Source organism: Camelus dromedarius, chromosome 8 (assembly GCF_036321535.1).
Source record: "Camelus dromedarius isolate mCamDro1 chromosome 8, mCamDro1.pat, whole genome shotgun sequence".
Lineage (NCBI taxonomy): Eukaryota > Metazoa > Chordata > Mammalia > Artiodactyla > Camelidae > Camelus > Camelus dromedarius.
In genome coordinates this window covers 15,788,620-15,804,357 of record NC_087443.1, presented here as the reverse complement: position 1 = coordinate 15,804,357, position 15,738 = coordinate 15,788,620, and the positions used below count along the sequence as shown (strand labels likewise).

At 47.1% G+C, this 15,738-nt stretch overlaps 1 pseudogene; it reads left to right on the top strand.

Moving 5' to 3' along the window:
- The first annotated feature begins 208 nt into the window (after nt 1–208).
- The window catches only part of LOC116156069 (zinc finger protein 532-like), a 61,127-nt pseudogene continuing 45,597 nt past the window's right edge, over nt 209–15,738 (top strand).

Here is a 15,738-nt window from a genome sequence, read left to right as displayed (position 1 = left end):
ACCTTGGTTACTGACCTTTAACGTAGACCCACTGCTACTCTCTCAAATCTGGGTGATCACGTATACACTTGTCTTCGTCCTGAGCGCGCAGCCCCGCCCCCGGGCCACGGGAGCCAATCCGCGCGCGGGCTTCCCGGCCCCACCCCGGCGTCCTCCTCGGCCGCGCCCCTCCCTCCGCCCGCCCAACAGTCAGTTCGTCAGGCAGGCAGGCAGCAGTACGTCGAGCGGACGGCGGCTCTGAGGGTCTCAAGAGTGGCGCCCGCCCTGCTCCCTCCAGCAGCGGCGGCCGCGGTGGCGTGGTCCCTCCTGAGGCGCGGCGTGGGCAGAGCGGAGGCCGCGGAGCTTCGTGCCCAGCGTGGCGGAGGCGACCTGGCAGCCAACCTGGTTGCGGCGGCGGCGACAGCGGGCGCGGCCGCAAGGTGGTCCGCAGGCAGGTGTTCGCCGCGGGGCCGCGCTCCAGCAGCCCGCTACGTCGGCGAGGGCTCCCACGGCGTGGTGTGGTGAGTGTCCGCGCCCCGCGTGCCGGCCGCGTCCTCCCGCGCAGCACCCGGCCCGTTCTCGGCGCAAGCAGCTGCGGCGTCGCCCTGGACCGCGGCCCCAACCCCGAGCCCGGCACGGACCCTAGCCGGGCTGCCCGCTGTCCGCGTGCTGGGGGTCTCGGGCGCCGCCGGGCCGCTCGGCTGGGGTGTTGCTCGCGCCTTTCCCGGGCCGGCCTTCGCTCGGCGCGGGGAGTGGGGGAGTGGCGCTGCGGGGCGTGGGGTGTAGTGGCGCGGGAGGTGGGGTGGAGGCCGGGCCCGGGCACCCAGGGACCCTCGGGCGGGAATGGGGCTCCCACTCCAGGGTGCTGGCCTTACAGCCTTCCTTTGACATCCTTTTGTGAAGCCGCGAATTCCTTCAGATGCTAGCCGCAGAGGCCTTGGTCTGGAAAGCGGTTGGCAGTGGCCTGTGTGCACAATCCTGAAATCATGATCTTGTTTGCCCGTCACCTGCGTGTTCCGCGTACGGCTTCGGTTCACCACCTTCCGTGGTGCTAGTGGGAATTGCCCATCATGTCCTTGGGCCCTTAGAAGAAATTAGTGCTTAAATGTGTACTGAAAAAAGTTCTTAGTTTAATGACATGTCAGTTGAAAGGTTGTTTTTTTTTTAAATCTGATAAGAATTTTTCCTAGCCTGAAAGTGATTTAGATCGGGTAACTTTCTATCATGGTTGTCGATTTACGTCTCTAGTAGGTGAAATAACAAGTCCTCTTAGTGTAATTTTTTTTTTCCTTTCTTAAGATCCAAGTACAAATACTGGAATATTAGAATCCTGGGTCCAGATGATAGCTTTTAATCTTCAGGTTGATGATATTTAATATAAATTTAATCTATATTGTGCTTTATTAGTATTTAGTAAATGTTGGTTAACATTGCTGGGTTTATAAAGGATTTCTTGATTGAAATATTAATATTTGAATAACGGATATATTTACTCATTTGTTTAAAATTTTTTGAATTGAGATATAGTTAGTTACAGTGAGTCATTTTCTAGTATACATCATAATGTTTCAGTCATAAACATATGTATACATACATATATTTTCATTTCATGTTATTTTTCATTAAAGGTTACTATTAAGATATTGAATATAGTTCCCTGTGCTATAGAGAAGAAATTTGATTTTTATCTGTTTTTTTAAATTTTATCTTCTTGATTTCTTGGTTGAAATATTAATAATATTTGACTCACTGATACTTTTAAAAGCTTAATGTTTCCAGAAGGACTTAAAAGATTTTAAGGAAGAAAAGCATTTTTTATTTTCTGAATCTGTTCTTTAGAAATTTTGCCTTTTCTGTGCAAAGTCCTTTCCTAATCATTCTGTAGAGGATATAAAGTGTGGAGTTTGAACTGAGCCTTTCTGAATGTGTGTGGTTTTGATAGGAAGACAATAGGTGCAAGTGACAATCTAAGCTGTGAAATCCAATCCTGGAAAAGGACTTAGATGGCAAATTGTGGAGGACTCTGTAGGCAGAAGGGAGTTTGATTTTATATTTGTGCAATAGAGAAGCATCAGAATTATTGAGAAGAAGCATGCACATGATCAGTTTTTAAATTTTGGGAGAATCTAGGTCAACACGGGTGGAAATGACAGGAGAAAACTGAATCAGGCTATGTGACCTTCTAGAGGTGAAGTGATGTAGTGACATGGAAGATGGAGATGTTAGAGTCAGTAACAGGCTCTTTTCAGCGGAGTGGTGGACTTTTCATCATGGCAGGTATGAGATGAAGCAAAGAATGATGAGGTCTTACAGAGTAAGAGGCTGAAGAGGTGAGATTTGGATTTGGGAGAGATTCTGAGACAGGACCTGGTGATGTAGTATGGGGAAGGTTGTTACTGAGCACGTACCCGACCTGTGTGCTAAGCAGTAGGATCGAAGTGGTTTTTATGCTTTGGTATTTACAGTCTAACAGGAAAGTAATCACCTTTCCTAACTATGATGAGGTGTAGAGTACTACCTTTTATACCCATAAAAAGTGGAGCCAAGGTTTGAGGAGTAGTCTGGGAGGGTTTCCTGCAGGAAGTGCTGTTAAGCTGGGACCTGGAGAATGGCTTGGAGCTAGCTGAGTGAAAGATAGGTAAGGGTGCTAAAGCATTTCAGGCACTACTTGTAGCAAATGGGTTGTAGAAATTGGGGAGTTCATGATTAAGATCCAGGGATATTTCTCATGGTGTTGCACAGACAGGAAGAGCAGTTAAAGCTTCAGATATGGATATAACCAGGAACAAAAACTAGATCAAGGCAGCTACTCCCCTCCCTCTTTACATTTACAAAATCTTCTTGCACCCTGCATCTCTGCACAGCTGTTGTTTTTATTTCTTCTCCTTTCACTTTTACCACATCCCTGTGCACTTGGCAGAAGAGAGCTGACCCTAGCTTCCCAGAGGTGTGTGCCTTCAGAGCACTCTGACTCCTGGGGGAGGGAATCCGATCCAGCTTGGGCTAGTGTCCACCACTGGTCTGGGCACCTGAGGCCTAGGTGGAGTCATTTGATAAGGCTGAACCTCTCTAAGGTGGCAGAGTGAGGTGGGGGTGGTACTGTGATGTCTCCCGCTGACCTCTGACACTTACCAGGTCAGTTCTTGGTGCTGCTTCCCCTGCTGATCTTGTGCTGGGCCTAGGCCTGCTGTTGGGGGCTGGGGGAGGAGAAGAGAGGAGGGCAAAGTCGTTTAGTCAGGAGAGGGGCTTTGGGTTGCTTTTAAGGTGCTTCTGCTTTCCTGTCTCCAGCAGTATAGGGGTAGCAGCCAAACTGGGTGGCATTCTTTGCAATGTATTTAATATTTGACCCATTTATGACATGTGAGTTATGCATCCTAACAATAAACACCCAAGAACCCACCACCCACTGACTGACTTCAGACCAGATTATCTGAGGCCCATGTTCTGATCTCTGGCTGAAAGTCTGTAAAGTAGAGCGGGTAAGAGTGTGGGCCCTGGACACCTGTATGGGGCCTGAGCTTGTTTTTCTCTCCTGTAGAGAGAGGGTAGCAATACCCACCTCATGGTTGGGAGGATTGGATGAAACACACAGATGAGCACTGAGCCCTTAGCCTCGGGTTAGTGCTCTAGTTGTTACTCCCTGGAAGTGAATGGACCTGGTGAGACCAGTGTCCTCCCTCCCCTTAGTCTCTTGGACATTGTCCTAGAGTGCGAAGCAGTCTTTGGAAGTGAGATACTTCCAAAGTGGGTCACATAGTTGTGTGGTCTAGGGCAACATCCTCTCCTGGCAAGATTTATCAATTAGAGCATCTTGTCTGCCTGGCCCTGGTCCATGTTCCTGCCTGCCTGAGGAATGCTGCAGATGGTGTAGAGATGGACTGATAAGGTAATAGATTAATAAATTGTCACTTGGTGAAAACACTGATATGAGATGGTTCTGGACAGAGCCGCTAATTGCACCTGGGCTTCCCAGTTACTAATTAATTCAGCAAGCGGCATCAGTATACACTAGGACAGATACTAGTTACTCAGCTACTTCAGTGAATAAAACACCTAATCCCCAGGCAGCTCATGGACGGTGGATGCCTGGCTTGGAGAGAGCCCATTCCATAGGTTGTTTGCTTTTGTTTCTGGTTTCCTTTGCTGTGCAAAAGCTTGTAAGTTTAATTAGGTCCCGTTTGTTTATTTCTGTTTTTATTTCTATTTCTGGGAGAATATTGCTGAGATATATGTGAGATAATGTTTTGCCTATGTTTTCTTCTAGGAGGTTTATTGTATCTTGTCTTATGTTTAAGTCTTTAATACATTTTGAGTTAATTATTATATATATGACGTGAGGGAGTTTCCTAGCTTCATTGATTTACATGCTGCTGTCCAGTTTTCCCAACGTTATTCTCGGAAGACACTGTCTTGATTCCATTGTATATTCTTGCCTCCTTTGTCAAAGATTAATTGACCAAAAGTTTGTGGGTTCATTTCTGGGCTCTATTCTGCTCCATTGATACATACGTCTGTTTTTGTACCAACACCACGCTGTTTAGAAGATTGTAACTCTGTGGTATTGTCTGAAGTTTGGGAGGGTTATTCCTCCAGCCTCTTTCTTTTTCTTCAGTAATGATTTAGCAATTCTGGGTCTTTTGTGATTCCATGTAAATTTTCATATGATTTGTTCTAGTTCTGTGAAATACGTCCTGGGTAATTTGATACGGATTACATTAAATCTGTAGATTGCCTTGGGCAGTATGACTATTTTAACAATATTGATTCTTCTAATCCAGGAGCATGGGATGTCTTTCCATTTTTTTGTCTTCTTTAATTTCCTTAATCAATGTTTTGTAGTTCTCCATGTAGAAGTCTTTCACCTCCTTGGTTAGATTTATTCCTAGGTATTTTATTACTTTGGGTGCTATTTTAAAGGGGACTGTTTCTTTCTTTTCCTGTTGATTCATCTTTAGTGTAAAGAAGTGCAACTGATTTTGTACATTAATCTTGTACCCTGCTACCTTGCTGAATTCTTTGATTAGTTCTAGTATTTTTGTGTGGACCTTTTAGGGTTTTCTATATATAGTATCATGCCATCCGCATATAGTGAAAATTTCACTTCTTCTTTTCCAATTTATTTCTTTTTCTTGCCTGATTGCTATGGCTAGGACTTCCAAGACTATGTTGAATAGGAGTGGTGAGAGTGGACAGCCTTGTCTGTTCCCAGATTTTAGTGGGAAGTTTTTTCAGTTTTTCACCGTTGAGTATTATGCTTGCTGTAGGTTTATCATGAATAGTTTTTATTATGTTCAGATATGTTCCCTTTATACCCACTTCAGTGAGAGTTTTTATCATAAATGGGTGTTGAATTTTATCAAATGGTTTTTCTGCATCTATTGAGATGATCATGTATTTTGTGTCCTTTCTGTTGTTGATGTGGTGTATTATATTGATTGATTTGGTTATGTTGAACCATCCTTGTGCTTCTGGGATGAAGCCACCTTGATCATGGTGTATGATCTCTTTTATGTGCTGTTGGAATCTGTTTGCTAATATTTATTTGGTTGAGGATTTTTGCATCTATGTTCATCAGTGATATTGGTCTGTAATTTTCTTTTTTGGTAGTTTCTTTGTCTGGTTTTTGTATCAGGGTGATGGTGGCTTCATAGAATGTGTTTGTGGGTACACCCTCCTTTTGAATCTTCTGGAAGAGTTTCAGAAGGACCAGTATCAGTTCCTCTTTATATATTTGGTAGAATTTCCCAGTGAGCCATCCACTCCTGGACTTTCATTTGTAGGGAGGTTTTTTTTATTGCTAATTTGATTTCATTTCTAATGCTCAGTTTGTGTTCAATTGATCAATTTCTTCTTGATTCAGTCTTGGTGGACTGTATGTTTCCAGAAACTTGCCCATTCCTTCCTGGTTATCCATTTTGTTTCTATATGGTTGTTCATAATGTTCTTATATGATGTTTTGTATTTCTGTGGTACTGTTGGTTCTGGATTTTTGTTTGTAGGAAGTTTTAAAGTTTACTGATTCAGTAAATCTCCATATTAGTTATCAATCTGCTTTGGAGCTCTCCAGGCTTCCTGTAACTGGGTGTCTGTTTGCTTTCCCAGGTTAGGAAAAGTTTTCAGACATTGTTTCTTCAAATATGTTTTCTGCCCCCCTTTCTCATCTCCTTCTGGAGCTCCTATAATGAGAATGTTATTCTGCTTGAAGTTGTGCTGTTAATCCCGTACACTGTCTTCACTTTTTTCCCCCTTCATTTCCCTTTTTGCTTCCATGTTTGAGGGAGTTCCTCTTACCTGTCCTTGAGTTCACTAATTCTTTCTTGTGCTTCATCTGGTGTATTTTTAAATTCAGTTACTGTATTATTTAGTTCTGTGATTTCTGTTTTTAACTTTCCTGTATTTTCTCTTTGTTGAAGCTGTCACTGTGTTCATCCATTTTTCTTCTGAGTTCAGTGGGCTTTTTTATGAGTGTACTTTGAATTCTTCATCAGGCAAATTACTTGTCTTCATTTCATTAAGGTTTTTTCCTGAGGCTTTATCTTTTTATTTCATTTGGAACATTGTCCATAGTCCTCTGTTTCTTCATTTCACTTGATTCTCTGTGTTGGTTTCTATGCATTCAATAAAACAGCCACCTCTCCCAGGCTTGGAGAGTTGTGTGGGAGATGAACTTTGTCAGTTAAGCCTGCCTACTCTTGGTTGTCAATGAAACTGTGATTGTCCAAGCAGTGTATTTTATTTTTAACAGCTCCGAGCAATTGAGGGTGTGCCAAGACCAGTCACTACTATCCCAAAGGGGAGGCTCTCGGTCAGCAGCAAGATTCAGGCTGATTGGAACCCAAACCCTCCAGTAACAGCTTTTAAAGAATACAAATATTTTGAGTCTTGGGACTGGAAGTGTAGGCCCTTCTGGCCCCCAGAGCCAGGAAATCTGGAGAACAGTCACAAACAATAGGGCTTCAGATAAGTGTACAAGCTCCTTTCTGGAAAATGTCAGTGAGCTGTAGCAAGGCAGGCTGAGAGTGCAAAGATACCACTCCCACCCTGCCTTCCCTGAGTGCACCTCAGTAGCCTCCTGATGTGTGCCAAACCTGAAGCCTGCCTCCAAGTCCAAAGCTCTGACTAGCAAGTAGGCCTTTTTTTTTACATAAAGGCTCGGGGGCGTGTCTCAGTCTAATATGCAGTGCCCTGAAAGTGGTAGCCTGCCCAGAAGTGTCCCTCCAACTGTTACAGCCCCATGGGACCCAGACATGCAATCGGTCCAGGCCTCCAGAGCCAGGTGATCAAGGAGCATCCCCTGAGTGGAAGCCACAAAAACTGGGTCACCAGTGTGTAGACATTCCCTGCTTGGAGATACTGGTACTCTGGAGCCCATCAGAGGGAGAGTGTGAAGATGGCTGGAGGGAGGCAGTGGGAGAGTGCAAAGATGACACCTTCTGAATAAAGGGGGGGCAGAAGAAGAGAAAAAAAGAAGAAAGAAAAATAGCAAGACAGAGTGAAAGCAGGGAGGATGGCACCTACTGGCTGGAGCATAAAGTTGGCCCCCAAATGGAAGGGAAAAATAAAAAAAAGATGGTGCCTGCTGATTTTATTAAGGCAGAGGGAGAACAGGAAGATGGCACCCACCACCAGCCTCAGTCCCTGGGGAGTATCCCAGCAGCCCCTGCCCCAGGCCAGTGCTTCAAAATTAGGAAATGAGTCTCTTTCACATAAAGTCTGGGTGCTATTCAATGGGCTGCTTCTGCACTTGGCCCTGAGACCAAGAGCAGAAGCCCTTTAAGGGTGGTTCCTGAATTCACCACAGCCCAGTGGGTCTCACAGGCATGTGACCTGAGTGTCTTCCAAGTCAGGTGTTTTGGGGGTTTTTCTCTCAGTTGTTAGTCTTCAAAGTTTGAGTCCCCATGCTGGGGTACAAACCGTTCACACCTCAGGGAGAAATTCCCCATTTTGAGCTCCCTCCTGAGTGTGTCTGTCCACACCAGGGGTGGGGTTTCTGGTGAAATTGTGTCTCAGCCTTTCCCACCTGCTTTGATATGGTTTCCCTCTGGTTTGCCTGATGTCAAGGGGTTGCTCCACCATTTCTTAGGCTTTTCCAGAGGAAACTGTTCTACATGTAGCTGTAGATTTGGTGTCTTTGTGAGAGGAGGTGAGTTTAGGATTATGCCGTGGCGCCACCTTGAACTGAAACCTATTGTGTGTTTTAAATTTTGGTTTTCCATTGCTCAGTTCATTGCTAGTATTTGGAAGTATGATTAATTCTGTGTATTCATGTTTATGCATGGATCTTGTGTTCTGGGATCTTGCTAAAGCCATTTATTATAATTTATTATGAGTTTTCTTATAGATTCCTTGGAGTTTTCTCCATAGACAATGATGTCATCTGTAAATAATGGCAACTACATTTCTTCTTTTCTGATCGGTATGCCTTTATTTCCTTTTCTTGCTGTACTACACTAACTGAAACCTGTGGTACTAAGTTGCAAACTGATAGAAGAGAGCAAACATTCTAATGTTGTTTTCGAACTCAGGAAAAAGATTCATTCTTTGACTATTATGATGTTAGATGTGGGTGTTTTGTAGATGTTCTTTATTACGTTGAGGTAGTACCTTTCTATTCCTAGATTTCTGAGCATTTTTAATACAAATGGGTGTTGAATTTGTTTAATTCTTTTTCTGTATAAATTGATGTGACTGCATGGGTTCTCTTCTTTAGACTCTTCGTAGTGTAGATTCCACTGTTGAGTTTTGACTATTGAACCAGGCTTGCATTCCTGGAATAAATTCCACTTGGTGATAGTCTATTCATGTGGATGCTTATGGTAGATATTCTTGTGGATTTCTTGCAGGAGGCTAAATAACGGTTCCCCGATGAGGTCCATGTCTAATCACTTCTGTGACAATGTGTGAATGTTACCTTGTATGGCAAAGGGAGTTTGCAGAAGTAACTAAGTTAAAAATCTTGAAATGAGGTTATCATAAATTTTCTGGGTGTACTTAATATAAAAGGAAGGACACAGGAACTGAGTCAGAGAGACCATGAGATGAAAGAGGCAGAGACTAAAGTGATTCACTTTAAAGATGGAAGAAGGGACCAGCCACAAGGAAGGCAGGCATCCTCTGGAAGCCAGAAAGGGAAATGGAGTAGATTCTCCTGTAAGTTCTCAAAAGGTATCAGCCCTGCTGACACCTTGACTGATATCAGACTACTGAGCTGGAAAACATTACTATAATAAATTTGAGATATTTTAAGCTACTAAATAGTAATTAGTAATTTAATGATACAATTTGTAATTTGTAATACTTTATAATATTTTTGTCTTGACATCCAGAGAGAAAGAACACACGTATATTTTGTTAAGAATTTGTGTGTGTGTGTATCCATATTCCTGGGGGTAGTTGTCAGAAATTTTCTTTTTTGAGCTGTCATTGTCAGGTTTTGGTATTACGTTATGCTGGCCTCAAAATACGCTGGGACAGATTTTGTGGAATTCGTGTTACTCTTTTGAAACATTTGGTGGAAATCTCCAGTGAATACATGGATCAGGAGATTTCTGTTTTGGAAGGACTCTACCTATGAATTGAGTTACTTTTAAGAGTTTTACTATGTATTAGGTCATCTATTTCATCAGAGTTAAGTTTTGGTATTTTGTGATTTTCAAGGAATTTACCCATTTCATGTCTCTTTTCCATGTATGTGTATATGTGTGTATTGTGTGTGTGTGTATTTTTTGAGGTGTAGTCAGTTTACAATTTTGTTCATGTAATGCTTTAGTCATACATGAACATACATATATTTGTTTTCATATTCTATTTCATGAAAGCTTACTGCAAGATGTTGAATATAGTTCCCTGTGCTATACAGTATAAACCATTTGTTTATCTATTTTATATATTGTAGTTAGTATCTGCAAATCTCAAACTCCATATTTATTCCTTCCCTCTCCCTTCCCCTCTGATAACCATGTTTGTTTTCTCTGTCTGTGAGTGTGTTTCTGTTTTATAAATAAGTCCATATGTGTCTTCTCCTTTAGATTCCACATTTAAGTGATATATTATGGTATTTTTCTTTTGCTTTCTGGCTAACTTCACTTAGAATGATCATCTCCAAGTCTATCCATGTTGTTGTAAATGGCATTATTTTATTCTTGTTTATGGCTGAGTAGTATTCCATTGTATAAAACTACTACAGCTTACTTACCCAGTCATCTGTTGATGGACATTTAGGTTGTTTCCATGCCTTGGCTGTTGTAAATAGTGCTGCTATGAACATTGAGATGCATATATCTTTTCCAGTTGGAGTTTTCTCTGGGTATATGCACAAGAATGGGATTGCTGGACCATAGGGTAAGTCTATTTTTAGTTGTTTGAGGACTCTCCATACTGTTTTCCGTAATGGCTGCACTGAACTACATTCCCACCAACAGTGTAGGAGGGTTTCCTTACAGGAGGAACTATTTCATATGCAAATACAAATCTGTGTCAACACACATCCAGCTGTGAGTGGGAAAGGAAGGAATAGTAACTGTGGGTAACTGTGCAAACTCGTTAGCCCCAGAGGCCACAGCAAGATGGGTCGTCCTCCCTCAGTGGACAAGATGCTCCCACACAGAAATCCCACAAATCCCACAGTGATGCTGTCATTCCCCTTTTACACACCTTTAACAGGCACTCCGTGAGGTTCCTCTCAGCCCATTTCCCTTGTGTCCTTGGGATTAAGAGGGAGCTGCCTCCACCACTCCCCACATTGCAATAATCCCAGGAGACTAGAAGAGGCTCCCTCTACAATGGTGCAGAGAGGCAGGAAGCCCTGTCTTTCAGGCCAAGTCTTCCTCTTTGGTCAGGACACCAAGACAGGAAACCCTGGCCTGTCATCTGTCCACCTCAAGAAAGCAGAGAAAGCTCCCCAAAGACAAGGGCTGTCTCCAGGCTCCATTCTAGAGAACTGGTTAGTGTCCAGAGAGCTGAAAGGCACAAAAACAGCTCTCCATCCCTAGTTTTCTCAGAGATGCAGATGATGAGGGAATGCCCCACAGGCCTGTGGCCAATCAGGCTCGAGGGAAAAGGACAATGCAGGGGTCCCTGAGGAAAGTGAGAGCTGCAGGTTGCCAGGAGCAGTCTGAGGACCCCGTGTCAATGCGGAGGAAGATCTAGTCAGCCACCTGTGGATCCATAGCTCCTGGGAACAACTCATCCTCTTTCTCAGGACCCCTGTCTGTAGAGCAGTGCAGACAGGAATAAGACTACAGTGGTCTGAGATCATTCCCAAACAAAACTATCATTATTCACATTTTACATACAACCCCCAAGGTGCTGCTCCCACCCACAGCCACCCAGACCCACCTCGCCTACCCTGTAACTCCCCACCACCCCACCCCACCCTGGCCCTGATGGTCCCCCCTCCTTCCCTGCCCTTCCTCCCTGCCCCCCACATCAGCTGGGGTAAGCACTGAATGAGGAGGAGCCCCTAAGGTCCCTGGGGTCCCCTTAGGGGGCTGGCACTGGAGGGGTGGCACGCTGTTCCCTGCTGGCTGCAGTGCCTGTTTCTCCTCCTCCTACCCCCTGTGACAAACAGGTCACACCTCATTTTTTGCCTGTAAGGGGTGAACCAACCCCAGAGTCAAGACTGGCCTCCCAGAGATCCCGAGGTCAGGCTTGGGCAGGGACAGCTTCCCAGCAGGCACTGGGCCTCCACTAGAGCCCGCGTCCTAGACTTGGCAGCTGGTGGAGGAGCTGGGCTGAGGCCAGTTCTTTGAGGGGAGGGGTTCTGGGAGCCCCCGAATCTCCAGGGCAGACAAATCTCAAGGGCCCTGGGGCAGAGCTCTGGGACATCCCCCAGGGCCACAGGCTGTACTGAGAGGCCAAGAGGAAGGCCAGGCTGGGGAGCTTCTCCTTGTCCTCACTGAACCATCCCGTGGCCCTGGGGCCTCTTTAATAGGAGACCTCTCTCTGAGAACTGAGGCATCCCTGGGTCCCAGGCTCCGTGCAGTGTGCTTTTTACCCTGGGGAGGAGAGAGGGGCTGTCCAGTCTGGAATGGAGGGAAATCGTGATGTCCTGGAGAGATAATAAAGCGTTTGGTCCTGAACAGGCCACTGTCTGTTCGGTAGCACCTTTGAAGTTCCTTGAAATCAGTGTCTGGTGTGCTGTCTTCATCACTGACCCCTAGCTGGGGACCTTGGTCATGCGTCTGGGCATCTTGGCCAATGTCAAACTCACGAGGACCTCAGTCCAAAAGGAGAGAGCACTGTGACTGGTGGGTGCCCACACACCCAACTCCTCCTTCAGGGTCAGGAGTCATTTCTGCACCAGCTGGTAGGAAGGAGGTGGACAGTGACTGTACTGCATACACAGGTGAGGGGAGAAGGAGGGCTGGGCGGTGGCATGATGGCATTGGGGAGCAGGAGTGGGGATGTCTCCAGCACTCCAAAGTACAGACAGTGGAGCACTCCTGCTGTCCTCCTAGGCCTTACTCCAGCTGTGTGTCCTTCCTTTCCCTCTGGGCCCCAGTCCTCTCCTTCCTATGGTCCTGCATTGCACCCAGTCCCTAGCAGAGCCTCCACAGTGCCAGGCCTTCCAGGCAGGGGAGCGATGAACAGAGCCATGTGGGCCTCCTATTCTGTGGTCCCATTCCTTCCCCAGTTGACCTGGGTCCTTGCCTCCCTTGGTTACCTGGGTGTCCCTTGCCTTCCTTCTTCTACCTGGGGTCCATCCCTCCCTTGTCTCCCTGATTGTTCCTCCCTCCTCTGGCTCACCTCTTCATGGGTGAGTCCTTCTTCCTGTTCCAAATCCTCAGCTAGGACCAAGAGATCCAGCTGTGGTTGCTGGGAAAGCAAGTCCACCAGGAATTGAGGGTACAGCTGCCTCCACCTAAGATAGAAGGAAGAGGCTGTGAGTACCCTTGGCCTGGAGTAACTTGTGAGCCATAAATACCTGGAGGGAAAGTGAAAAACAGAGACCCAGCCCATTGTCCTCCACAAGGTGGCACGCTTTAAACCACTGAGGCAGTTGGCTACACACACACACACACACTCACACGCACACGCACACGCACACACACTCACTCACTCATTCACTCACTCACTCACTCACTCCTCACTCACACACACACACACAGCTCAGGGACAAGGTTCAGAGCTTAAATCCCAAAGGCCTGGGCAGAACCCCAATCCTGGTGCTGAGAGTGCCGGTCCTTGGAATCTGCAGCCCCCAGGCTCCAAGCCCAGCCCACCTTGGTGACAAAGTCTTCCTGGGAGCACAGCTTGTCAGTGTAGCTCAGGAGATCCGGGTCCGTGTAGGTCGTGTTCTTTTCCTGCTTCAGTTCATTTTTGTCCTCTTGGAATTCTGCATCGAGCTCCCCAGTGGCTGAGGGGACAGGCCCCACCAGCTCCTCCATGGTGTCCACATACTCTCAGTCTCAGGGGGAATCTCCTTAGGTTCCATGGTCTCCCAGGGACACTGGGATCTGTGTAGCTGTGGGGGGGTGGGCTGGGCCCTGGGGCCGACCTTGCTGGGCACACACACTGGGGCAGAGCAGGAGGAGGAAGTAAAGGTGAGGGGCTCCTGCGTCCAGCTCCTGATCACGCAGCGCTCGTGTCAGTTCGGACTGTTTGGACGACGTGGACATGGGTGTGGCTGGAATCAAGACTAGCCGCATCTTCACCCACAATGATGGGGAATGAGGAGGGAGAGGTAAGGGGGAGCTTCTGAGAGAGTCACGTGTGAGGAAGTGAAGTGAGAACCTTGACGAAATGAAGTCAGGAAGTGGGAAACTCCAATTTTCCAAGTGTCTCCCCATCCCGCCCACTTCCCAGGCAGACTTTATGTGGGGTCCTTAGGGAGGTGGGAGTGAAGTTACAAAACTGACCAAGTCAATACCCCAGAGTGACAAAGGGCAGCTGAGATCACTCTTGGTGGCTGTTGAGGTTGAAAGACCAGTGAGCCCCATGAGGGAAAAGGACTGATGCGGGGACGGTGGCCATCCCTAAGCCCCTGTTACCTTTGCATTCAGCTCCAGTGGGCACATGGGTACCTGGCTGGGGGCCCACTTTAGGGGCTGGGGGGCGCCCGAGGTTCCAGCCTTGGTGGGGCTGGAGGAGGCAGGCCCTGCACCCCCTTCATCCATTGCACCTGCTGAATCCGCATCTCCTCCTTTGCCTCAAACTCCATGACCCTGAGGGGTGAGGGAGGCACAGGCCATGTTGAGAAAAATGCCTGGGCTCTGGAGCCCACCAAGGGAGAAGAGATGGAGGAATCAGAAGAGGTTGTGCTGGGGACAGTCATGGCCTGCTCCTGGGGCAGATACCAGATCTGGGGACACCCCTGCCTCCCCAGCCCTGGACAGTGTTCAATAGCATAGACCCAGGTCGCTGAATTGAAACAGGCCTGCATGGAAGGCCCACAGAGGAGACCAGGAAGGTGTCACATGGACTGTCCTGGGAGCACTACCTGGATGTGATGTCTTGTGTGACAGTGTGACTCCCGGGAGAATGGAAGCCCTGGAGGGCAGGGCTGTTGTCTGCTGGATGCATTAAATGATGGTTTTTCCTAGAGAAGGGCAGGTCCTTAGTGGACCTTCCTATTAGTCTGAGGAATGAATGAGCCCAACCCACCCCATCACAAAGATCTGAGTGGGCCTGGGACCCCACTTCTCCCTCCCTGCTCTCATTCTCCTAGGACAGGGACAGCTAGTGGAATTACCTACCTCCTTTGAAATGGGAAAAGAGTTCCACCCAAGGCCAAAGTCCCAGTGACACAGGAGGCAGAGGCTTCCACATGGGCAGGAGAACAATGACCAGTTAGTCCAAAAACAGCCCCTCCAGTTGACCTTTCCAGGACCCAGGGCCCCAGAAAGCACTTTCCATGAAGGACCCCCTCTGTTCCTAGCCCTCCTAGGGCCTGATCCTCTCTTGACCCCAGTGTGCAGAGAGGCAAACTAAGGCTCAGAGAGGTACAGTGACAATCCCACTTGTGACTGCTAGTAGACGGCTGAGTTACCAATGTACCATGAGGGCAGAGTGCTCAACTTTGGAACAGATGGTCCAGCACCTGCTGGGCGGTGGTAAAAGTTCAATAATTGCCCAGAAATGTGTTCACATAGGAGGGGTGGCCACCCAGGACAGCAGGCAGCAGGTTTGCCACTAGGTTCTCCAGCCTTTGTTGCTGGAGGCCCCACACCCTATAGGTCTCATCTGTGCTCACTGATGATACATCTTCCCCCTGGGGAGGAAAGAGGACAGACATTAGTCAGAGGCAGCACAGGGGACCACCAGGGGTTTGGGAATGGAGCTCAGACTGAATCCTCAAGCCTCAAGCTCTTGTGCCTCAGGTGGAACAGGGGAGCCCTGAGCAGATTCAAGTTTCTCGCATCACCAGTACAAGGGGTGGTGGGCGATGATTAAATGCTTTAATATCTCAGATCACTTTGTCAGCACAGCAGTGACAGCACCTCCCTGCATGAATTGCATCATCCCTGTGACTGCTGTCAAAACATCCCTTTCTAGAGATGAGAACAGAGGCTGATCCTGGGATGGGAGGGATCAAGATTGTCAGGCAAATGTGGATACGTGGGGATGGAGGAAAACGGGACAATGTAGAAAAATACAGAAACACACTTGATGGAACATGAACTGAAGTTTTGTCAAAGTCTCTTTCTGAGATTGATTCATATGTGGTCACTGACTTTGCATCTGGCCAGGGCAGGGCCTGGGCTGTGAGGGCAGGTGGGGGAGACAGGGAATCAGATTCCTTTACCAGCAGGTGTCTAA